Here is a 26,600-nt window from a genome sequence, read left to right as displayed (position 1 = left end):
CAGGGGCTGAGGTGCCTGGGGCGAAGGAGACGCGCGCCTTCCTGGGCGAACCGGCACGGAGCGAAGACTGAGGGGCTGCTGGGAGGGCGGGGCTGGTGCGCTGGGTGGCGGCTGTACCTGTAGAGGCGGGGGGCACGGATGTTGCCGCCATCCCTAGGGAGCTCCCATCCGAGGACGTGTCGCTTTCGCTGCTCTCACCAGCGGTCCCCGTCGTGGTGCTCCCCTCGCCCTCCGGATCACTGGTGCCCTCGGTGTCTGTTCCTGGGCCTACCGGGGCCTTGTGTCCTGCAGCTCCCTCGTGCTCCGATGCCATATCTCCTCCGCCTGATGATGCTAATGCACACATGCACAAGAAGATGAAGAGAAAGGGTGGGGGGAGAAAAAAGAAGACCAGGTTGAGTGCATGCAATGTCAACACCGTTGGCGGAGAGGACAGACACAGGTGCCTAATGCACTAAGCCGCGCATTCGTGGTACACTACTCAGTACTACTGACTAAGACAACAGGCCAAGAGACGTCAAACGCGCACATGGGAGATGCTGGACCTTCAATGGCTGTACTTGTCACCCTACCGAGGTGGGGGCCGGGGGCACAGGGCCATGCCTAAGGGAGAGGACTACACTACAGAAAGCGCCCTGGTCTAATGTCACCCACAGCCCTCCTCCCCCACCCAGACGCCTCCACTGCGCAGAAAGATAGGAGAATGTGCTGATACTCACCCCCTTGTGTCTGCTGTGATGTCTTAAAGCGCCCATCCAATTCAGGGTAGGCCACCGCCAGGATCCGGGACATCAGGGGGGTCATGGTGCGACTGGCACCCCTCCTAGGTTGGGAGGCCATCCCCAGCAGTGTTTCTGCGGTCTTCCTTGTTCCGCGGCGGATGTCCTCCCACCTCTTGCGGCAGTGGGTGCCCCGTCTGTTGTGGACCCCCAAGGTCCGGACTTCCTTGGCGATGGCACGCCAAATGTCGATCTTCTGATGGGCGCTGACCTATTAGACATGTACAGGGTGGAAAGGAGGAACTCATCAATGACCTGCATGTTAGATGTAATTGGCCCCCCCCCACCCACTTTGCCATATGGCACATGCTCTCATCTGTCGGGCGTTGCACTCCTCATTCGCCCCCCACCCCACCAACTTACATCCACCCCAATCCACACAGGCATAGCCCATTCCATTAGCACCCGGTGTACTCACTTGTTGGTCTGGAGGACCGTAGAGTAGCGCATATTGGGGGAGGACCCCATCCACGAGCTTCTCCAACTCTTCAGACGTGAAGGCAGGGGCCCTTTCCCCAGTCGCAGCAGCCATTGTATCTTCCAGACCGAGGTCACAGCAGCACTTGCAGTATAGGTCCTCTCCTGTGGATGATCAGGTCTCGAGTGATTAAGCAGATAGAAAATGGCGGTCACGTCCGCGGCGGTGCGTACCGCGGCGGTGCGTACCGCGACCGCCGGCGCACTTCGTTATTGGCTCCTGAAACCCATAGGCTTCAATGTTAACCAATGCGGCTTTGCGCCGCGGTCTGCGACCGCCTACCGCCACGGTGTGCCCCGCCAGCGCATTGACCTCACATCCCATTGTCCCACTTCACAGGTCAGGCAGCCGCCATTTCAAGGGCCCACATGGCTTAATTTTGACTGCGACACACAGGCCTAGGCCTTGCATTGCCACACATACACGCCTTTCAACCCATTGCCATTCTTTAACTGTGCAAGCTGTCTGTACGTACCTGTGGTTTGGCTGACTCTGTGCTCCATGTTGTCCTTCCTAGGCACCGTCCGCTGGGACTTGCGATGAGAAGGAGGAATCCTCGCGTGTACCGACCGCTGGTGGACCTGTCGACAATGGAAGAACGCCATATAATACTTCGATACAGACTTAACCGTGCCACTATCCATGAACTGTGTGCCCAGCTGGAGCCAGCCCTGATGTCCCCCATCCGCCAACCCACAGGGATTCCCCCTCTGGTGCAGGTTTTGTCAGTCCTCCATTTTTTGGCCAGTGGGTCATTCCAGACCACAGTGGCCATGTCATCTGGAATGTCTCAGCCTATGTTTTCTAAGATTTTGAGCAGAGTGTTGTCTGCCCTGATGAAACTCATGCGGAGCTACATCATTTTCCCCGAGGAGGGTGACTTGCCTACAGTGAAGGGTGATTTCTATGCCCTTGGACATATCCCCAACATCATTGGTGCCATTGATGGGACCCATGTGGCTTTGGTACCCCCAAAAGACGATGAGCAGGTGTACCGAAACAGAAAAAATTATCATTCGATGAATGTCCAGGTGGTCTGTTTGGCTGACCAGTACATCTCCCATGTAAATGCCAAGTTCCCAGGGTCAGTGCATGACGCGTATGTGATGCGAAATAGCAGCATCCCCTATGTGATGGAGCAGCTACAGAGACAACGTGTGTGGCTAATAGGTGACTCTGGTTACCCCAACCTGCCGTGGCTACTGACCCCAGTAAGGAATCCCCGGACAAGGGCAGAGGAACGCTACAATGAGGCCCATGGGCGTACTAGGAGGGTGATTGAACGAACCTTTGGACTCCTGAAGGCCAGGTTTAGGTGCCTGCATATGACTGGTGGATCCCTAATGTACTCACCAAAGAAGGTGTGCCATATCATCGTGGCCTGCTGTATGCTTCACAACCTGGCTTTGCGACGCCAGGTGCCTTTCCTGCAGGAGGATGGTCCAGATGGTGGTGTTGTAGAAGCCGTGGAGCCTGTGGAGAGTGAAGAGGAGGAAGACTCAGAGGACGACACAGACAATAGGGATAGAGTGATACAACAGTATTTCCAGTGACACCCAGGTAAGAATCACCCACGCCATTTCCCAATTGCTTCTAGCCTCCTGCATCTGTACTTTCTGTAGTTCCCCACAGATGTTTTTCAGCAATTTTTGCCTTTCCCTTCCCTTCTCAGTGCTGTCTGACTCAGTACCTGACTTCTGCTTGGTTCGCCCATGAAATACAGCGTATTGACATTGGTATGTTGTCATGACTAATTGACAGAACAGAAATTGAACAGTAATATGTAATACATTTGTTAATAAGACAGCATGACTCAAAACAGATTATTGTGCAAAATGTGATTTATTTACAGTGCTAGATATCGGTACATGTGATTCTAAGGGTGATGGGTGGGGGTGGAGGAATATCCATGGCAGAGTCCAGTTCTCAGTCTCACAGGTGCATTGTTCTTTTGCCTGTGGAAGGATGGAGCATAGGCAGTTCATGGTTGGACAGGGTGGCAATGTGGGACAGTGGGAAGAGTTCAGGGGGTATGTCCTGCTGGCGGGGGTCTTGACATCCTACTCTGTCTTTTTCTTTGGTCTCAGGCTCCTCTTACGGGGTGGTTGTTCTTCAGCAGGAGGTGGGGTTCTGGGGGGCTGTCGAGGTGTTGGGACCTCCTGTCCACTAGCGCCGGCGGAGGTGGTAGGCTGTTCCTGGTCCGGCCTAGTGACAGGGGCCCTGTGTGGTGCACCATGGTCCCGCAACGCGTCCTCTATCCTGTGGAGGGCCAGGACGATGGTCCCCATTGCGGTCCCGATGATTCTCAGCTCCTCCCTGAACCCCATGTAGCGTTCTTCCTGCTGTGCCTGGATCTCAGTGAACCTGGCCAGTACCGTCGCCATCGTTTCTTGGGAGTGGTGGTAGGCTGCCATGATGGTGGTGAGGGCCTCTTGGAGAGTGGGTTCCCTGGTCCTCTCCTCCCCCCCCTGTCGCACAGCAGCCCTCCGAGCTGCCCGGTTTCCCCCGGCCTCTGTCCCCTGGCCGGTGTGCCCGCTCCCACTGCCCCCAGGTCCCTGTTGTTGTTGGGGTGTTGGGTTAGCCTGGGTGCCCTGTAGTGGCGGACACACCGCTGATTGAGCTGTCCTAGAGACAGAGGCATGGGCCCGCTGGGTGGGAGCTGTGCTGGTGTCGGCAGAGGGGGTCGGGTCTGGTGTGGCCTGTGGCTGCCTGAGGGGAACCGACTGCCCAGAGGTCCCCGATGGTCCGGGCTGGTCATCAGGTTCACTGTCGACAGAGCTGCTATCCTCAGTGTGGGCCTGTTCCGGTGGTGGGATGGACACTTCTGGACCCTCCTGGCTGGTGTGTTGTCATTCGGGTCCTGCATGGGGTAAGAGAGTTTGGTTATTGTTTCTGTGTGTGCAATAGCGTGCGTGTTATGGGTGCCCTTGTTCCCCAGTGCAGGCATTCCCTTGAGGGAGGTGTTGTGAGGGTATTTAGTGGGGGGGAGGGGTTAGTGCAGTGGTCATGCATAGGTGATGGGTGCCCATGATTTGTGTTGGCATGCAGGAGTTGGTGTTGGGATGGGTGGGTTGTGCTGGTGAGACATTGTCAGGGAGGATATGTGCTGGGGGGTTGGGGGTGAGGGTGGGGGTGTGGGTTGGCATGCTGGTGGGGTGGGGGGGATATAGTAGTTGAGATGGGACTTACCAGAGTCCATTCCTCCGGCTACTCCTGCGAGGCCCTGAGGATGCAGGATGGTCAAGACCTCTTGCTCCCACTATGTAAATTCGGGAGGGGTGGGTGGGGGTCCGCCGCCAGTCTTCTGGACCACGATGTTGTGCCTGGAGACCATCGATCGGACCTTCCCCCGTAGGTCGTTCCATCTTTTGCGGATGTCCTCCCTATTCCTGGGATGCTGTCCCACCGCGTTGACCCTGTCCACGATCCGCTGCCATAGCTCCGCCTTCCTGGCTATACTGGTGTGCTGCACCTGCGAGCCGAAGAGCTGGGGTTCCACTCTTAGGATTTCCTCCACCATGACCCGGAGTTCTTGGTCCGAAAAGCGTGGGTGCCTTTGGGGTGCCATGGGGTGGTGTGGGTGAGGTGTGGGGTGGTGTATGTGATGATGAGTATGTTGGTGTGTGGTCCTTTGTGCTACTATGTGGTGTGTGTGATGGTGTAGTGTGCCTCAGTGTGTCTTGCTATGGATTGTCTGCTGTGTCTCTCTCTCCTTCTCTCAGTAATTATGGTCGCAGGGGTTTGTGGGTGATGTGGGTGTGTGTTTTATAGTTGGTTGATTGTGTGGGAGTGGTGTGTGTATGTGTATCAGGTGTGTGTATTTCAAATTGTCCAATGTGGCTGTGTTTTGGTGATGTGTGTGTATTCTGACCGCGGCGGTGTGTACCGCCAATGGAATACCGCGTTTGAATGACCGCCGTGTGGATTCGTGGGTCGTAATGGCATGGGCGTATTTCTGTTGGCGTGACGGTGGAGGTTTGGTCATCTCCAGTTTATCGCTGCCCGCCGATGTGGCGGGCTGCAGTGGAGGACGGATTTTTGGAGGTTTGGCCGTTGTGGGTCAGAATGACCGTGGCGGTTGACCGCGGCCGCGGCGGTGTTATGGCGGTCTTATGACCGGCGGTAAGGGCATTTTACCGCCGAGGTCAGAATCACCCCCTTTGTGCTAATGAAGTTTGGATTGTGCCTGCGGCTCCTGGCTCAAGGAAAAGTTGATTCTCAACCCCAAATCAAAGTAGTGACTCCAAGTATCAGTCGGCTGATCCCCCTGGAACGAGCTCCAGGGGCACAAAAGCTGAAGAAGCCCAAACTGATAAGCTGGCAGCCACCACAGAGCTTTTGCTGCCACCAGTTGCCGGGTGCCCAAAAAGACAAATCCAGGACAGCCAAATGCCTGACCCGGGAGTGCTGTCCAAGTTCGGATTCATTACACCCAAGGGACACTAGTCTCCACCTAAGGGTTTCACCTCAACTGCAGTGCAAGGAGACTAGTTGCCCTGCATCGATTTGTCTGCTACTGCAATGTAGAGAACTTTGAAGGACCCTGATCTCTGTGCCCAAGGCCGCCCCACTTCACCCGTGGACTGAGGAATAACCACAATCGGAGAATCCTTTGAACATCTTTTGCCTGAATCCTCAGCATCAGGTCCACTCCATTGATGTCTATGGCGGTCATCCTGTAAAGTTTGGAACTAGCTTTGAAATAGCTCTGATGGCCAGGTAACTCTCCAAAGTTTCCACTTTGGCTCCCTAGACCTAGGTCCAGTCAGAATTGGTCCCCCAACCTGGGCCAGGGTAGTCACACTAACTCTTTCAAACTTTTCAAAAGTTTACATTTTGTTGACCATTGCTTGTTTGTGGTTGCATTTAAAAGTGATAATATCTTCTGAAATCTGTACATCCAGAACTCTCCAGTGGATTTTTTTCATCAAGATCTATATTCTATTTTTATAAATTAGTGTACGATTGCTTCTGTGTTGTGTGACTCTCTTATTTTGTTGCTTGGTGCTGTTAAATGCTTTGCACTAAGTTCCTTTGCCAAGCCTTACTGCTTGCAGCCACAGCTACCCAGGCTTGAGCTTAAGGTTAAGTAAACGAGCCTGACTGGGCTTAAGATGATATTTGCAAGTGTACTACACAATAAGGCCCCACAGCCATATCACATATTGCACCCAAATCTTCACATGCCCCTTCCAGAGATGCAAAAGCTTTATGCTGGAGAGGAGTGTTTGCCAAAATGTTTAATGTTCATACAGTGACTGTTACCTGTTTTGGGTTTGTGTACACATAACTTGTGTATATTACATACCTTCTTATTGAGGGTACTCACTGAGATACTTGTGGCATATTGTCATAAAAATAAAGTACCTTTATTTTTAGTAACTCTGTGTATTGTGTTTTCTTATGATATTGTGCATATGATATAAGTGGGATAGTAGGAGCTTTGCATGTCTCCTAATTCAGCCTAAGCTGCTTTGCCATAGCTACCTTCTATCAGCCTAAGCTGTTAGAAACACCTCTATTCTACTAATAAGGGACAACTGGACCTGGCACAGGGTGTAAGTACCACAAGGTACCCACTATAAGCCAGGCCAGCCTCCTACACTGAAGTTTCCAGCGAAACTCAGGATTGAACATGGAGGGAAAGCGCACTTCCTAATGTCACTGCAAGAAGTACGGGACTGGCTGGAATCGCATGACCTTCAACAAGAAAACTGGCTAGGAGAGGATGGCAGCTAACGGTGGACAAGGCACACGACGAAACAAAGAGCACAAAGAGCCCAAAAGGGATAAGTTGCAACCCCAACACAGGAATAAATCAGGGCAGCACAGTCGAAGACTCTCCAAGATCTCCAACTGCAAAAGGAGGTCCTGACAAGCAACTGCTGAAGGAAGCTCCATACCGATATGAGAGGCAGCAGCACAGAGCATTCAGGATACAGCAGGGGATCAGAGTAGGAACAGCTTCCAAAGGTGACACAAATGACAGCCAACCTGCTGGGCTAAGAACTGGAGGACCAATATAGTGGACTGGACATGGCCCACCCAGACTGGGCTTGGGGCCTGGCGAGGGCTCAAAAATGGGTCCCCTACTGTTTGAAGGGACATGGCATACAGACACTTGAGAGGTCTTCCACAGTGATGGCTTCTGGTCATGTCCCTGTGATGTCTAACATGTGGAAGGATATTCTCCTTTCTGGTTTGGGATTGATACATGCTGTGAATTGGGGGGGGTGGTTCATTCGAAAATCACTGCACAGTAAGGTAGGGAGGAGGGTAGTTGGAGGGTTATGTTGATTGTTTTGAACTTACCAGTTAAAGGGACAATCTACTACGGTACAACTATCAATGGGCGTTAAAGGAGGAAGAATCCTACGTGTGTACAGGTTTCATTGATCTTTGAGTTACTACAATGGCTTCAGAGAAGTTGTCCCTTTTAACATAGAATACGAATGGGCTGGGACACAATATTAAAAGGGGCTTAATATACAAGGCACTCTCTAGGTATCAGCCCGACATAATTTACTTTCAAGAGACCCACCTCTTAGGCATGCAACATAGGGCCATGCAGAATGCACATCGAGCTTTAGGGGGATAATTATGCTTATACGAAAATCCCACCTTTTCCACACAACCTACACATAGGTGGACCCACATGGCTATTACATAGTGATTCTGGGGGAACATGACAATACCTCCCTAATACTACTCAATGCATACCTACCCCTTATACAACAGGGAGCGTGCCCCATAAGATAGGTGCAGTACTCATGGAAACTCCACCAGTATACACACTAATAGGCAGAGATTTTAATCTGGTGATGGATTTGGGGTTGGAAAGAACTAGTAAAAGGCAGAAAGGGCACCCGACTACTGATAAACTGGAGAGGTTCATACATATTATGGGCCTCTGTGATGTGTGGAGAATCATGCATGGACAGAAATGAGGATATTCATATTAGTCAGCTGCCCACAATGTCCACTCGAGAATAGATAATTATTTTTACTACTGCAGATATGTTACCTAAAATCACAGGGCAACCTACTTGGCACGGGAATTAGTGACCATGCCCTGCTGCAGACGACTATTTCCTTGTTAACCCGATCACTGAGAGGGGCTGGAGGATGGAAAACTGGTGACTACAAAATGCAAGAGTTGTGGAAGATCTAGGGAAAGCATCCCAATAATACTTCACCGAAAACACAGGTTCAGTGCAGAGCCCGGTGACCTTATGGAAGGCATACAAGGTCACCCTCAGAGGGGTGGCTTTGGTGGGGGAAGTGAGGGACAGGAGGGAGAGGCAGAAGAAACTATTCACTCTGGAAAGTGAACTAATGGGACTAGAAAACAGATATGCCATTTCACAAGATCAGGAGACAAAGAGTGAGATTGTACAGTAAAGGGAGGAACGTAGTGGACAGAGAAGAAGTAAAACGCTGACACCTTTTGAAAAGTAAACGCTTTTATGAGGCGGGTAATAAAACAGGCAAATTATTAGCCTGGATAAGTAGAAAAGAACAAAGGGACTCATATATTAGAGAATTATGGACAGCCAAGGGGGAAACTATCAGGAAGCCCAAAAGTATAAAAGAGGAATTGGCTACCCAACTGGCGGAGTTTTACAAATCTCGCATTGATATCCCGGAGGAGGAAATAGACAGCTTAATTGCTGATTGTCCCATGGCAGAGTTATCCCCTCTCCAGAGTGCAGAGCTAGGGGAGCGTATTTCGGAGGAAGAATTGATGGAGGCGATGGGGCAACTACAGGCGGGGAAAACCCCGGGACCCAATGGGTTTACGGTAGAGTTCTTCCAAAAGCTCCGTAAGTGGCCAATACCACACATGCATGCAGGCTTACTAAAGGCCTTTGAAACTGGGGAACTCCTTACAGATATGAGATCAGCAACAATCATTTTGATTCTCAAACCGGGCAAACCCAGAGACAGTAGCGAATCTTATTGCCTGATCTCATTGCTAAATGATAATATCAAAATCCTGGCTAAAGCATTGGTGATCAGACTCAGGACAGTAATGATGACCCAGGTCCATTTGGACCAAAGTGGTTTCATACCCGGCCGCTCCACAGCACTGAATCTTAGGAGGCGTCACAATAACCTGGCCCTGATAAACTAAACCAAGGGGAGAGCGATCTTCTCCATGGATGCTAATAAAGCATTCGACTCTGTGGAATAGAGGCATATGTTCTGGAGGTGGATTAGGTTTCAATATGACAACCCTTCCGCAAAAGTGAAGACCGATGGATACCTCTGACGATAATTTTAGTTATACAGGGTGGACTAGACAGGGCTGCCCTCTGTCGCCAATGATATTTGCGCTGGCGATTGAGGGCCTGGCCAATTGGATTAGGATTGACGCACTGATCTGGGGATGGCTGACCAGCAGCAGCAGAGAGGAACAAATCTCTCTGTATGCCGACGATATTTTCCTATATTTGACACAGGTACACTTTTCGGTCGGACGTCTGGGTGACATCTTCCAGGTCTTCCGGGAAGTCTCTGGGATTAACTGGGACAAGTCACTGCTGTTCCTATCGGGTGCATGGATGTCAAGTCAAACACTAACAATACCTTTGAGGATTGAACTATACAGGTTAACATATTTAGGAATTCGGATTACTAGCAACCCAACCATTACCACGAAGAAAACCTGCCCCCCTTCTAAAAAGGTTTAAAACAGATGTTAAACACTGTGGGTCTCTCCCGGTCTCCCTGATGGGAGGGGCCATGTTATTTAAGATGGTGGCTCTCCCCCGCTCCCTTTATGTCCTCTAGAATCCCCTTATCCTATTCCCGATTCTTTCTTCACCAGAATTGACGCCCTAGTCCTCACACTCATTTGGTCAGAAAGGCAGCCTAGAGTGGCCCTTCGTGCACTGCAGAGATCAAAACACTATGGAGGCATCACCCTTCCAAATATTCGAAAATACTATGAAGTGGCCCAAGTGAGCATAGTCAACCACTGGGCCTTTGCCCCATGGGAGGACCCGGCATTGGTAGACAAGAAATCCATGCATAACAATAGCTATCTACACTGGCTCTGTGGGGGAAAGCTGGGACCTGCATTCTCCCCGGGAACAGTGAAGGTCATCAAGATATGGCGGAAGCTCACCAGAGAAATGGGGTGGACTAATCGCTTGACCCAGAAAACATCTCTCTGTGAGGGGCACACAACTGCCCAAGGTGACTGCTTTGAGTGGGTTTCGGGGCTGGGATGCCATAGGGATAAGACCCTTGGCTGAGGTATGAGATGCAAATGGGGTGGTGCCATTCTCATACCTGACGAAAGAATACCAAATGTCAGATACACAATGGCTGCAATATGCCCGGCTAAGAGTGGTTTTACGCCTCAGCATCCCTGCAGAGTCGAAGAGAGAGGAAGAAGTACCCCTAGAACTAAGAGTCTTAAAAGGCGTGATACCAGGGAAACTAATCTCTCTCACATACGGCAAGATAATAAAAAATACCCAACCCTCACTAAACAAATTAAGGGAGAGATGGGGCAGGAACTGTGGGGAACTGGAGGAGGCAGACTGAGTGGAATTGCTTATGTTTCCAGCAGAGGTAGCCATTCCTGCATCATTTAAACTAATACAATTTAAAATACTGCACTGTGTGTACTACACATGATCCTTGCTGCATAAAATAGGAAGGGCAGTGTCTGTAGATTGTTTGCGGTGGCACTTTCTGTCACACCCTATGAAGATGCCCTAAGATTGTAGAGTTTTGGAGGGAGATGGGACAGGCCTTGGAGGATGCCACAGGGAACCCTCTGAAACTGAAACTAGAAACAGCATTCCTGGGAATATGGGGCCAAACTGATCCTACTGGGTATCAAAAGCTACTGATTAATTTCAATATAATGGTGGCTAAAAAGGACATAACCAGGAAATGGGGATCAGGGACACCACCGGGATGCAATGAATGGCGGGAAAGTATGGACAGATGCTGCATCTTGGAAAGGGAAGTGTAACGGGGTAGAGGCAAGGAAAAGAAATAAGAGAAAATATGAGGCGGATGGGAGGTGGGGTAGATAACTCACTGGAACCCCATGTGGACTCTGTGAATTGGTGGACAATCCCAGAAATGGAGGGGGGAGATAAGAGCCCACGGGGCACCCAAAGGACGCTGAAGGGCCAACGGAGGCAAAGTTTAGAGACACTACGGGCCTGATTACAACTTTGGAGGAGGTGTTAATCCGTCCCAAAAGTGACGGTAAAGTGACGGATATACCACGAGCCGTATTACGAGTTCCATAGGATATAATGGGCTCGTAATACGGCTGGTGGTATATCCGTCACTTTACCGTCACTTTTGGGGCGGGTTAACACCTCCTCCAAAGTTGTAATCAGGCCCTAAATGTCCATAGCGCTAGTCCCCCATACTTTTGTATGAAACTGCGTTGACAAGGAGATGTACCAAAGGGAAGAGGGAGGGGGGAGTTTCTGGTTTCTTTCCTTTCAATGTTTTTGGTTACATGCCTTTGTTTCCTTTAGAACTGTAAACAATAAAACTCAATAAAAACATTTTACAAGGCCATATCAGTGCTATCTGGTGAGGAAAGGAGAGAACCGACATCAACGTGCCTGGGTGGCACCTATATAGGTATAACAGTTGACGCAGAGCCAAACACCACCACCTACTGGCACGCAGGGATACTGTTCAAAACTCTTCCAGATCCAAACTGACGTCTGAGATATTCTAAGGTAAGGAATCTTCAGCTAGACGTCTCTATCAGATACATTTGAGCAGTACCTATACATGCCATTAGATGGTGCCCTGCAACTGTGCAGGGATGCCATTCTGCTTTAAAAATTATCACTGGGCCTGTATAGGGGCTGCTCTAACGCGCTGTCAAGTTGATTTCGAGATTGTCCATAACCCCAGATGCAGAGCTCTGACAGCAAGTTGGCTTTGACCATTGTGCAGATTCCTAGACTTGGGATCTTATTAGCGGGAAGAGCCCAACTTATAGAATGGGGGAAGATGGGAGGGCTATTTGAGGTACTGGGTTTTTCAGAACCGGTACTGATCCGGTAACCCAGTGGTGCCAGGGTACACCCAAAGACCTCGGGTACTTTCCTGATTCAGACCACAGAAACTCAGAGTCTTCTAGGTGAAGTCAAAGATCGAATTTATTGGCTGCAACCAAGTAACAAGCATCCTAGAAGTACAACAGCACGGTTTGTATGTTCTCAGGAGACTGTGTTTCAATGCAAAGTCAGGTTTCCTTATATACAGTTTTTTAAGCTTCAGGCAAACATTCTTGACATTTTGGTTGGTCATTCACATGTTTTCACTACAAAGGAAAAAACAGTGTCATGATGAAACCTCATATTTCATGTCATCCAACCCATAATAAATTACCCGGCAAGGCCTAGTATTTTACATCAGATAAGTGTGGACCCCCAATAAAAACGGGCACCTCCCCCTCGTAAAGTAAGAAGAAGAAAAGAGCAGGTGCAGGTGTGAGCAAGATTAGGCAGGGTGTGTGAGCGATAATAAGGGTTTTATGGCATGGTGTGCCTTGATGCTATCTGATTCGGCCACTGGGAGAGGGACTGACCAAACAGGTTTGGCCTGAGGCAATGGTTCCAGCTTGCCCAGGTCAGAGAAAAGTCATTCAAGGTGTACGTGTCCTTGGAATCAAATCTGACTGTATTATAAGCCTATGTGAGGGCAACTTTTAAAAATGGCTGCCGTGTATAAAATGGGAGCCACGAGTGCAGGACGAAAATGGCGATTTCGAGGTGAAAACGCTGCTGGAATTGAGCGAAAATGCTCATGCTTAGTGTACTAGTCATTATCGGTCTTTTGATACTAAAATCGTACTGCTGTGGCAAAGTAAATTACATGGGTCCAGAATTTTTAGAACCACAAACCCTCCTTTTGCCCTTACATAGGCAATAAACCTATTCTCATGCTAATCTGAGTACAGGTCTATGTTTCTAAAGTCGTTGAGATGTTGCTGTAACATCATCCTAGTATTTAGCTTGCCTCTTGGTGCAGGTTTCCTTATGCATGATGTAACACAGAGGCCACATATGGCAGGATAAAGTAAGGAATACCTCTATCTGCAGTAGGTGGCATAAGATCACACACCCAACAATTAGTGATGTTCACTACTAACTAGTGTTGATGCAGAAGCTGTACAAAAGAATTGCTTACGAATTCTGATCTTCTAACCTGCTCATGTTCAGGAAAAGGGTGAAAAGAGTGCAAAGAAACAATAGTAGGAAAAGACATAGGTTGGGAAGTGGGTGCAGAAGTCAATTGAGTAGAGAAAAACAATCCCACCCATAAACGACAACGTCATGTTTAAAAGACACTAGAAAACACGTTATTAAGAACATATAGACAACGGGAGAAAGTAGTGACCACTATTACAAATGAAATAATAATTTTTCACAACCCTAACCAAAAAGCAAATCCTAAAATTATCTAGTAACATTTTTAGGGCTCCTCTGCATTTCAGTAATTTTGGTATGTTCAGGTGGAACAGTGGTGACTCTCATCAATGCTCTAAGGTGAAAAGGGGGTACTCTTTCCACAGAAAATGGACTTTATTCTGCTTTTACTAAACAGAATAGTACTTTAAAACAATGCCAGCAAAACAATCAGTCTCCTAACACCTAGTCTATACAATCACACGGAAACCTCTTGTGAAACCAACTATGCCCAGAGTCTGTTCAAAAAGCCTCTCTGGCAGGCTTCTATTGTCCATCAAATTTTCTTTTGTTGTTTTCTTTCACATGGGCCTCTCAATTCAGGCCTCTTCGTGAGAAAAGTACTGCTTAGTTGGAGTGCCCTCCTGGCAAACACCCACAGCTCACTCGAAAGTCTCAATGTCTTAAAGCAATGCACCAGTGTCTCTCCTCTGTGGCAGATACTACAAACAATGTGCTCTTCATTGATCAAGGGCACAAATCATCTCGTGCAGACCCAAGCACCATTAATTGGGAAATAGCTCAAGCTCAGCAGCACTTTCAGACTCCAACACTCATTATTTAGTGTCAGAGGACGCTCAAGCTGCTCTTTCATGGGCACCACAATATAGTGCCTTTTTCCAAACTTGAAATCTCCGGTGCACTGCCCTTCTTCCGTTGGAGCAAAGAAAAGGGGGTGTGTGGCCAAAACTCAGGCCAAGGGGCTCAAGGGATTGCACACTGTCAGAGGTTACCAGCACATGACAGGTAGAGAAATGAAATCTCAAAACAGCTCTGCCATCAACAACAGGAATCCTTCTCTTTAGCTCTTTTACACTGAAACTTTGGTTTTGTGATGTCCAACGCCGTCTGATGGAGCAAGTACGATACCATGCGATGGCGATCGCTGTCCAGCTTTGCTACTTTCTGGGTGCTGAGACTGTAGGGCCAAAACGTCAGTCTTTCATCTGTAGCTGTCACTGATGGGAATTAGGCTTAAATCAATGTCCTGCAGGTTATTATGACTTGATACCCGCAGAATCTAGTGACGTAGGAAATGTGCCACAGTTGTTAGTTCCCTTCAATTTAGTACAAAAACAGTTCATGGTTTTTAACAAGGGGACTGCAAGCAGGTGGTCTGCAATCTTCAAAGGAGTAGCCATACACCATGGGCATAAAATACAAAGACAAAGGCAGAAGGGCAAAACAAGGTCTCTAGCATCTTTAATTGGGTTCTCTCCATTATTCTCTGCCATCTATAGCTACATGAGAATTCTATCTGAATGGATTTCCTCACACAGTGGAATTGTCTAATGGGGTAAACACATATTTTCCTCAATGATTAAGTCTAGGTGTTCCTCCTTATCTTAGAACATCTCAATAGAGAAATCACATGATACCGATTATCAGGGTCATGTAGAAACCTTCCTTTAAAAACTGTGCATCAGGTGCACTATGCAATACACAGGCTAATAGTCAAATGTGCAAACAAAAAGACAAGAACTACAGGGTCCTGATATTTGCATGATTAGGACACATCTGATCCCACCAAAAATTAAAGTAGCAGGAACATAAGGGAACCGAAAACCAAATTAAAATAGACATTGAAAATTCGTCATGTTCAAAAAGGTAAACATAAGATATCTCCTATTGAGATGGAAAACTTGTCTTACTATAATATTGAGTCAGTTAACCAGTCTATCGCTACCCTGACAGTCAGGCTGGAAAACATTGAAGCAGGCCTAAGGCAAATTCTTGAAAACCAGTCTGGTCATACCAAAGGGAATTCTACAAAACATGGGGGTCCCTGGTACATCACTGCAGTCTGGAAATGTGAACCTGAACAATACATCAATAATAATAAAAGGTCTGACTGGTGAAAGGAATTTGAAAAAGAGAAATGGGACTAGGACATAGCTAAAATCTCAATAACTAAGCATGATGCGACATTGGTCAGGGGAAGTAACAAAAGAAAAAATCTATAGGAAGAACAAAAAAATTATTTGGGTGATAGTCAGGCATGTGACACAACACCGAGAGTACGGGTGATACACAAAGGCCAAAGTTACACAAATTTTAACTCTACCGTTGGTGACTACACCATATACGGTACTCCTAGCTAATGTTTCAGTTCCTTCTTCAGGAAAAAATGAAAACCTGGTTTTCTTTTAAGGAACAAAAGCCATATGCTACTTAGGAAACAGAACATCATTAACTAATGTAATATAGAAATTAGGCCACCTTGAGTCACAGATCTATAATTTCATCCTTAGGTCCAATCAAGGCTACATAAATGTAGGGCTGCCTGTTCCTTTAAGGGAAGGGGCAGTAACGTGACTAACTGCAGGTGACACACTTTGATCCTGTATATCTCTTTTTATTTTCCTTCAATACCATTATAGCCAAATAGACATGCACTGGTGAAGTGTTGTCTCTTATGTTCACAGCATGAAATATCATTATCTGTGGAATTTAGTAACCAGAACAAGTTCAACCAACTGTTGCGTAGCGATGGGCATCGTCATGACCATCCCCTCACAACACAGGGGAGCTTGTAATAGTATCAAAAGCAGCAACAAACATGCAAAAAAAACAAATAAAAAATAATTAAAACGCACAAAACGTCAAGCTATCAGATATACTTGATGTGTATCAAGCACAAAAAGCATAGACAAAACATTAGCATGTGTGAATAAGCGGTGACACACAACACCATGTCATGTACTTTATGCACTGTAAACCTGCAGCCCAAAACCCAATATTTGGGCCTGTTTAATTTGTCAGGTTTAAAATCCTTACCCTCCTTTTGACAGTAGATCACCAGGCAATGGAAATCTGCTGTCAAATATAACTTTACTGTTTCTCTTCTAACATACAGGACCAGCAAGAACAATTCATGATAGGACCAAATACACGAAAATAAATTTCCATTACTTAACTGTTACCCTCTTGTCAGTTACTTCGCAACATCAAGCCACCTTAGTTTTACCTTTCTAAAAGTAAAAATTGTTACACTGACACTCCATATTAATTTGGCACCTACAATTTCCACTGTGAAAAATAAGTCTTAATTGGCAAATCGTTCTCATTAAGGCATGTAGCCTTCAAAATTTTAGAAAAGGGCTGCATCTTATTTTCTGTCTAAGACTTGATGCAACACTTCGTTTTCTGTCAAATAAAAGCAACTAGCAGGCATCATTTTATTTTTTTAGAGCGGAGACACAAATGTATCAGTTCTGCAGAGCATTTAACATGATATTGGGACTTTCGAAGAAACCCCTTTTTTTAATATTTTCCCTTTGGAATTAAGGCCCGTATTTATACTTTTTTTAGCGCCGCATTTGCGCCGCTTTTTGACGCAAAACGGCGCAAACCTACAAAATACAATGGCATTTTGCAAGTTTGCGCCGTTTTTGCGTCAAAAAACGACGCAAATGCGGCGCAAAAAAAGTATAAATACGGGCCTAAGTTCTTTAATTGTATTGATGTTCTTCTGGAGAAACCAGAAATCCCACTTTTAGAGGCCCGTAGGGTCATTCTGCATTTCACAGAGACAAGGCCCTTATTTAAAAGGTCACAAGTGTCAACATGACAGCCTCCTCCATTGTTTATGGGAAAACTAAAGATAGCATCTCAGCAGCGTGACTTGAGCCAGCCTCTGTAGCTCTCCTAGCTTCTGCCACTCTGAATCTGTCAAAGACAGTAGGCCTTCCTGTTTTCCTTCTAACCTGCAATAATTCACTCTATTTAAAAAAAAAAATGTTTTCCTTTTTAGGCGCTAAAAAAATTTATCTCTATTTCCAGATTATTAAACTACATTTACTGTGAATAATTCACAAACCTTAATAACACACATACCAGTTGTTAGAATAAATGCTTGTTGCAATCCCATGCAATGGTACATATTTAATCAACCTCGAATGAATGAACGTCTCAGTAGGCCCAGCTGAAGTTAGAAACAAGCCTTTGTACTGGCACATTGACTCATTGAATCATAAGAAGGCACAACCTGCAAATATATATCAAACCTAAATGTATGCATTTACTGAAGCCTGAGACACTTTAAAAAGTACTCTGAATGAAAGAAAATGCAGTTTAAACAGTGCTTTTGCCCAAAATCGACTTTGATATTTTAGGCATTAAAAATCAATATCCTACAATTTTCTTGCATAATATGCATTACCAGAATGTCTATTACACAATCCATGAGTCAGCCATTGAAAATATTAACTTTATACTTTATAGAAATGAGCTTGTTTGCTCCTGCGCCAAGGGAAAATTGCACATACAAATGTCATTTTAGCTGTGCAACATAACTTAAATTAAATTTTAATGCTAGGAGGTCATAGTATAGGTATTAAGCTTTATAAATATAAAAAAACGATTTTGAAAGGCACTTATTTTTTAAATAATTTTTCCATAATTAATAATTTTCTTTTCTTTTTTTAAAAAAAAACCAATTATTATTTTTTTTGTGATAATTCCACATTTAAAAGCAAGCTGCATACCTTGCCTATTATTTGGGATACATTAACTCACAAGCCTAAGCGCATAAGCCTAACTTGAAATGCGTCACATTTTTGCGCCACTTTCATTTAAAAGGAAGGTTATGCAAAATTCCACCCGTGTTTAACTGGGAAAGTGCTGGCTGAATTGAACATTACTATCAAATATACTGCAGCTGAAAAGTTTGCCTGTGAACATCTAATACAATGCATCTAAGAAAAATGCTGTAAATTTATTTATTTTTTTGCAAACATAGATAATTTCGTTTTTTTTGGGGGGCCCTATTTATATCTATTGAATGTGTTTTCTAATTTATTAAGCATTTAACGGCAGTTTTGTATATGTGCACAATTGCTCATTCTATAAATTAAAGAGCAACATATAGCTATGTTAGCACATCACATGGTTCATTTCTGGATTTTTTCTAAGTTTCTACTTAATATTAATTAACCAACATTTTACTTAACAAACTGAAAACATCAAGAAGACCCACAAACACACATTGAGCTCATTTCAGATATAAACAGAAAACACTCAGGACACACAATACAGCGCGCTTTAGCCATTTTTCATAAATAGCGCCGTCGCAATTTACTTACAGAACCGTTTGCAGATCCTAGTTGTAAGTCATATTTACAAGAGAAAAGAAAACTTTTCTCAATAGTGTTCCAAAAAACTGCAAAAACAGCCTCACAGACATTTATTTCCAAGAATAGCGGACCCATACTTTATTAAACGTGATGGGGCCCACTCCGTGCTTCACATATAGTTCATAGGTTGGAGTTCCAATCGGAGGAACCGGACATGAGTCCTCCAACCGGGAGTCCCTTTTACAACCAAGACAAAACAAATTTCCAAGTCTGCTAAGACCAGGCATCTTCGCTCACTAGTCTAGCTTCAAACTTCAAAGGATTATCGTTTACGATAGTCTCGTGAATACACGAGTCCTTCGGCTTTGGTACTTGCAAGTTCCAAATCAAAGTGATCCCGAAGGGATACCAAACCAAATGTCCAACTAAGGACCAAACCAAGTGTCCAACTAAGGACTGGGAGACGCTCCACTTATACTTAACTGAAAATATCGATGACGTCACCAGAAGACTCGTCTTATCGTTTCGCTCTACCAAACATCAAGGGTCCAAATCAGGGTGATAGCCAGGGCAGCAGTCCTTCGTAGCCGTCGGGAAGCGGGGAACCTCGCAGCAAAGACTTTCGGACCACGTCGACATGCAGGGGTCGATGAAGTGGCGGCCTTCCTCCAGAATTTTCACTCGAAGCTCCTCACGGACCTCAGGCTTGGACCGGTACCGCTGGTATCGCCCCACGTTTGGCGCCAACTGAGGTACTGGGTTTTTCAGAACCGGTACTGATCCGGTAACCCAGTGGTGCCAGGGTACACCCAAAGACCTCGGGTACTTTCCTGATTCAGACCACAGAAACTCAGAGTCTTCTAGGTGAAGTCAAAGATCGAATTTATTGGCTGCAACCAAGTAACAAGCGTCCTAGAAGTACAACAGCACGGTTTGTATGTTCTCGGGAGACTGTGTTTCAATGCAAAGTCAGGTTTCCTTATATACAGTTTTTTAAGCTTCAGGCAAACATTCTTGACATTTTGGTTGGTCATTCACATGTTTTCACTACAAAGGAAAAAACAGTGTCATGATGAAACCTCATATTTCATGTCATCCAACCCATAATAAATTACCCGGCAAGGCCTAGTATTTTACATCAGATAAGTGTGGACCCCCAATAAAAACGGGCACCTCCCCCTCGTAAAGTAAGAAGAAGAAAAGAGCAGGTGCAGGTGTGATCAAGATTAGGCAGGGTGTGTGAGCGATAATAAGGGTTTTATGGCATGTGTGCCTTGATGCTATCTGATTCGGCCACTGGGAGAGGGACTGACCAAACAGGTTTGGCCTGAGGCAATGGTTCCAGCTTGCCCAGGTCAGAGAAAAGTCAATCAAGGTGTACGTGTCCTTGGAATCAAATCTGACTGTATTATAAGCCTATGTGAGGGCAACTTTTAAAAATGGCTGCCGTGTATAAAATGGGAGCCACGAGTGCAGGACGAAAATGGCGATTTCGAGGGGAAAACGCTGCTGGAATTGAGTGAAAATGCTCATGCTTAGTGTACTAGTAATTATCGGTCTTTTGATACTAAAATCGTACTGCTGTGGCAAAGTAAATTACATGGGTCCAGAATTTTTAGAACCACATATTGAGGAAATGTGTGGTTAGAGAGAGTCTTTATCAAAAAGAGGGTTACAAAAGGTAAGTAACATGTTCTTCTGATTGAGACTTCTAACCGCAGACTCCTCACCTTTTGAAGGGATACTGGAGCAGTACCTATTAGGGAATAGGTGCATTAATTGGCTTTAACCAAGGTCTGTAGTACTGAGTCGGCAAACCTGGCTGTCCAGACAGTAGAACTTTGTGAATGTACTAAGCGATGCTCACCTAGTAAACTGACAGATGTTCAAGATAGGAACTCTGCATGCCAACACAGTGGTAGCAGCTTTGACCCTAGTGGAATGGGCTTGCAAATCTTCTGGAGGCTGCTTTTTGGATGTACAAGTTGTAGGAGTTCTCTTTTGTATGGCCTTGCCTAGTGAACACAGCTAACAGATGATCATCCACCTGGTGTTCTTTGACACAATCAATATAAAAGCTCGGGTATCTTCCTAAGAGGGCTGAGGCAGAGCAAAGAAGGTCGGCAGGGCGATGGTTTGACTGACATGGAATGGCATTACTACATTGGTAAGAAGGATGCTTGCGTCCACAGAACCAGTTTGCCTGGAGAGAAGGTGATATACGGTGGGTTAACACAAAGAGCCTGAAGCTCACTCATTTGCTGAGGTGATGGTGACAAGGAACACCTTCTTGAGGGTGAACAGCAACAAGGGACAGCTGTGAAGCAGCTCAAAGAGGATGCACATTAAATATGTAAGGACCAAATTAAGATCCGACTGAGGCATGACGAAAGGAAAGGGAGGAAACAAGTGTTAGAGTCCTATAAATAAATAAAAACCTCCCAACAGATGACTTAAATAATGAGGCTGGTCTGGCAACCTTAAAAAGACCAAAAGGTACCCTTTAATCCTTTAGCTGTGCCCAAAGCAAAACCTTGCTAGGCAAGAGAAAAACAATAAAACTTCATGTACAGTTTTTGCAGGACACCTGACTGTCAAGATGATATCAATCTCCTCCGGAAAAAGGTCAAAAGGTGTTCAGCTTTCTCATCTCCATTCATGAAGGTGGAGACTGAGAAGGCCCAGGTGCAGAACCCTTCCCTGTTGTTGCAATAGCATGTCCTCCCCGAGGGCAGCCTGATCAGAGGGCAGATGGCCAAGCCCAGGAGTTATGGCTACTATGCTCAATCCAGGGCCTCTAGGACAACTTGGGCCTTGCCGTTCCTGATCTTCTTTAGAACTCGGGTCAAGAACGGTATCGGCGGGAAGGAGTACTGAACTCCTGAGTTGCACTCCAGACGGAAATCATCCCCTAGCGAGTGATGGCTTAGAAACTCCAACACACAGAATTGTTGACACTGCAAGTTATCTGAGGTGACAAATAGGTACAGCCAAAGTTCTCCCCCTTTGCAGACAAAACCCTTTGCCACCTCTGGGTTTAAACTGCCACTAGTGATCCATTGAGCATACACAATTGAGCTTGTTCGCCCTCACATCCAAAGAACCTGCAAGGTGGGTCACCACCAAGAAGATCCCTTAATGTTCCAGCCATTTCCAGAGGTGTGGGGCATCCTGGCACAAGGTCCAGGACCCCACACTACCATGCTTGTTGCCTTACCACATGGCAGTGGTGTTGTCCATAAGCACCTGCACCAACCTCCATTTGATGGATAAAGGAAGACTTTCAATGGCAAGCGTATTGGCCTCCACTCCACAAGGTTGATATAGAGCCAGGCCTTGGCCGGAGACCAGAGGCCTCTAATACCCACCTCTCCCAGAGAGCTGTCCCAACCCAGAAGGGATGCATTGGTCACCAGTGTCAGCTCTGGGTTGGGTGAAGAGAGAGGTCGCCACTGACCCTACAGCAGTCCAGTAACGACTACTGCAGATCTTTTGCAGTCTTCCCCAAGGTTTAGGCATTATCTGAGAGGTCCCCATGAAGTTGGGCCCACTGAGACTTCAGATTCCACTGCAGAGTTGACATGTGCCAACTGGCTTGCTTGCCCAGGAGGATGCATGAAGCCATAAGCCATAGTAGCCTCAGAGCCATCCTCACTGCAATTCAGGACAGAGGCTGAAACATTGGATCATAGCCTGAATGTCCTGCAATCTACTTTCCTGAGGAAAGGGGCAAACCTGAACCATGTCCTCCTCCAGATGTAGGGAGATCTAGATAAATTGTCTCCTGGTCAGTAGGGTACTAGTGTGGTGAAAAAGATTTAAGATAAAACTATCTCAATATCTATCCAAAGATTATCTTTATTTAGGATGATATTGGGTAGGATTAAAACCAGTTAGCTCCCTTCTATACGATTGGGCATCCAGGTGTCTACAGAAGTACTAATAGGGAACTTAGGCCCTCATTACAAGCTGGGGCGTCAGTATACCGCCAGTGCTGGCGGTATATCTGGCTCCCTATTTTGACTTTTCCGCTGGGCCAGCAGACGATAACAGTGTTACCATCCGCTGGCCTAGCGGAAAAGTCCCATCAACATTGCAGCCTGCTCGTAATAGAGCCGGCGACAATGTGGATGTGCAGCGGGTGCAGTAGCACCCATCGTGCATTTCACTGCCCGAAATTCATGCAGTGACATGAGCAATGGGGCTGTGCCTGGGGGCCCCTGCACTGCCCATGCCAAGTGCATGGGCAGTGCAGGGGCCCCCAGGGGCACCCCAAGTCCCCCTTACCGCCAGCCTTTCCATGGCGGTGTTTACCACCGAGGACAGGCTGGTGGTTGGGGACTCATAATGCCCAGGGCAGCGGTGCTTGCACCGCTCCCCTGGGGATTATGACCGCCAGGCGGAAGCCTGGCGGTATTGTGGAGGGGCCGGCGGTATGGCCGTGGCTATTGCACCACGGTCATATTAGCTGGCAGAACACCGCCAGCCTGTTGGCGGTGTTACCGCCAGCTCACTGCCGGCCGCCAGGATTGTAATGAGGCCCTTTGTTCTCAAAGCATAAGTCTTCTATCCTTTTTCAGGGCAAAACGTCTTCTATTCCCTACAGTCTACTGCATGCCTGTTATATCCAGCATGCATATAGTAAGACTAATTCCTACCTGTGTCTTCTAAACCTTTCCTGAAAATTCAATACCAAAGGGAAGTTTCCATGGTAGATTGGTATGTCATACGCTATCCATTATTGTTAATACAACATCCAAAGTGAATCAAACGTAGTGAATTGAAAGACTGCACACAGTGTACATTCTGGGCGTATGGCGATCCCCTTATACTCTTTGTCCACCCATAACACGTGTACTCAGAGAACCATATTCCTTTCACTTACCCTGCAACTATCAGAGGAGGGCCTCATCAGTCTCTAGGAGGGGGGTTTCCCTTATTGTCGCACACTGGAAAGTCAGAACATATACCTTAATATCCAAATCATAGTTCAAACTGGGACCAGTTTAAAGCAAAATTTGGCAATCCCATTTATTATCAATTTTTTTTCCATTAGCTACCTTTCCGAGTGATCCTTCTGTATCTCACGTTTCTTCATATTCTGGCCTTGTATGCAATGAATTTCTGATACAGTATTCTAGTATGCTATATCTGACCTGTGCTGCGGGGTCTTCAGTCCTCAGAGGCCACGTGATGTCTGTGCAATTATTTATTTATTTGTTTTTCCCCCATGTCAGGTTATGCATACATCTTCATACTCATAGAGGCTGGTTATGTGGTTCTTATCAAACCTTCACAAACCACCACATGTGCTCTCACCAGGACCCGCACATGTTTGTCCCCACATTCATTCTCTTCTCTTATGTGCCTTGTATCATCACCTTATCCTACTGTATGTAAATCACGTACCTAGTAAACCAGTACCTTGTAGGGCTTGGTATATCACCCTTATCCTGTCCGCCCGGGTACTGTCTTAGCATGTTACCGCAAACAGCCTCCACACTTGCATAACAAAAATTCATGCCATACATATTGCAAGGTTGCGGGCCATAGGGAGCCTTTGCCTTGCTCCCACCATTTTTTAGCCAGCCCGTCCCCCATCCCCCTTACTTCATCAAAGGGAATCCTCCTTTCCGTACCGATGTCAGGCCGCTGCTCAATATCCCCATTGTTAGCTGGGGCTTTTGTTTCCAATCGTCCAAAGGCAGGTACCTGTGTCGCTGCTTTTGTTGTGTCATCGGGCTGTGCCTGCTGTTTGGAATGATTAGAATTATAGCAGCTCCTGCTCGTGTGGAGCTGCTGCTGCCCCCAGGTGGGCATTCTTTTTAATTGAAGAATCTGACATTGCCAAGGCTTATTACCAAATTTTAGAAGTGCTTTGGGACAAAAATGTGTAAATATACTGGACAATGTGTAATTGCATAAAAACTCCCAAAACATTCTTAACTAATCACAATTATATTTGACCATTAATTAAGGATCCTTGTAGCGGAGGCACCGTACACATTGGGGGACCTTAATATTCTATGCCTAGTCAATACCTGTATTGAGGTTATGATCGTAGTTGAGCCCCCATTTTTCTTTCATTTCTACTAATATTCCTTTTCGCATATCTGGTGGCCCGATATTCAAATCCTTTTATCAATAGAGGTATGTAAATCAACTTGGCGTACATACATCAATGTTCACTCTGATGTCAATCCACAAATGTTATTATCCCTATTTCTGGATCTGCAAAATATCCTTATCTGTTATTTATTTAGGCCCAGGGTATTTCACCGTTCAGACCCCATACATCCGTATGGAATCTAAACACCCACCTCTGTTCCCTCATAAACAAAGTTCAGGCAGGGTCCATTGTTGCTGTTGTGGCCTGTTCAAGGACAGACCACATGAAGTAATCGACCTCATGTCCTCTCTCAAAAAAGTGTTGCATTAGCTTTGTTGTTGTCTTTTTGCTGTTCGTTGTGCTGCGATGCTCATTAATGCGTGTCTTGATTGCTCTTGTAGTTATACCTATATATCTAAGCCCACATTTGCATGTTATTATATACACCACATTCTTCACATTACAGTTGGAAAAGCTCCTTAACTCCTAGGGTGTACGTAACCCCAGGTCCAGAACCAGTCCAGAACCGGTTGTTTTCTTGTTAAATGGCATACATTGCAATTTCCACATGGGTGGTGGTCTACTACTGGGGGAAGGTCCCTTATACTTCCTGAGTGTTTGAAAGCAAAAAAAGGGGCTTCCAAATCCAACCCATCTGTGCGTAAGAACCTCCATTCCCAGCATCAGAACATCACTAGGGAGGAAAGGCAAGCTATTACTGAATTATCTAGGGCAGAAATCATTGTCATAAAGCCAGTAGATAAAGGAGGGGCCTTCATGATCTTGCCAGAGACAACATACAGAGATGAGCGTCTTAGGCTTCTAAATCAAGAAAGAAATTATAAAAGACTCTAAAGAGACCCCACTAGAGAAACAGTGGAAGATATTGACTTTTTGATAATGAGAGGCCTGGAGAGTGGTTAGATCACGAAGAAGAAAGCACAGTTCCTTAAGAATCCAGATCCTAAGATACCCTATTTCTATATTCTACCTAAAGTCCACAAAGGGACTATCCCTCCCCCGGGACGCCCAATTGTTTTGAGGATTGGATCTGTACTAGAACCCTTGTCAAAATTTTGAGATAGCTTCCTGAGACCCATAGTACAAAAAACCTTTACCTACTTAAAAGATATGAAGGAGGTGTTACATCTATTCAATGAGATGCCTTTTAGCCCAGAATTGGAACTTCTGATTGGGCTAGATGTTGAAACCCTGTATACAAGCATCCCCAGGAAGAGACTTCTTACAAGAGTCAGCTTAGGATTCTATCACACCGAAAGACTTACTGGGTGTACATGTCACTCACTCGCAATTATTTTGAGTATGAGGGCGATTCTTCCTCCAGATCCATGGGACATCTATGGGGAGCACATTCGCCCCAAGTCTGGCCTGTCTGTATGTCTATCACCTTGAGAGATCTATGATTCTGACAGAGGAGAACCCATATCTGTAGGAGGCTGGCCTGGCTTATAGTGGGTACCTTGTGGTACTTACACCCTGTGCCCGGTCCACTTATCCCTTATTAGTAGAATAGAGGTGTTTCTAGCAGCTTAGGCTGATAGAAGGTAGCTATGGCAAAGCAGCTTAGGCTGAACTAGGAGACATGCAAAGCTCCTACTATACCACTTGTATCATATGCACAATATCATAAGAAAACACAATACTCAGAGTTAATAAAAAATAAAGGGACTTTAT

Source organism: Pleurodeles waltl, chromosome 6 (assembly GCF_031143425.1).
Source record: "Pleurodeles waltl isolate 20211129_DDA chromosome 6, aPleWal1.hap1.20221129, whole genome shotgun sequence".
Taxonomy (NCBI): domain Eukaryota; kingdom Metazoa; phylum Chordata; class Amphibia; order Caudata; family Salamandridae; genus Pleurodeles; species Pleurodeles waltl.
Note: the sequence above shows the minus strand (reverse complement) of the source record.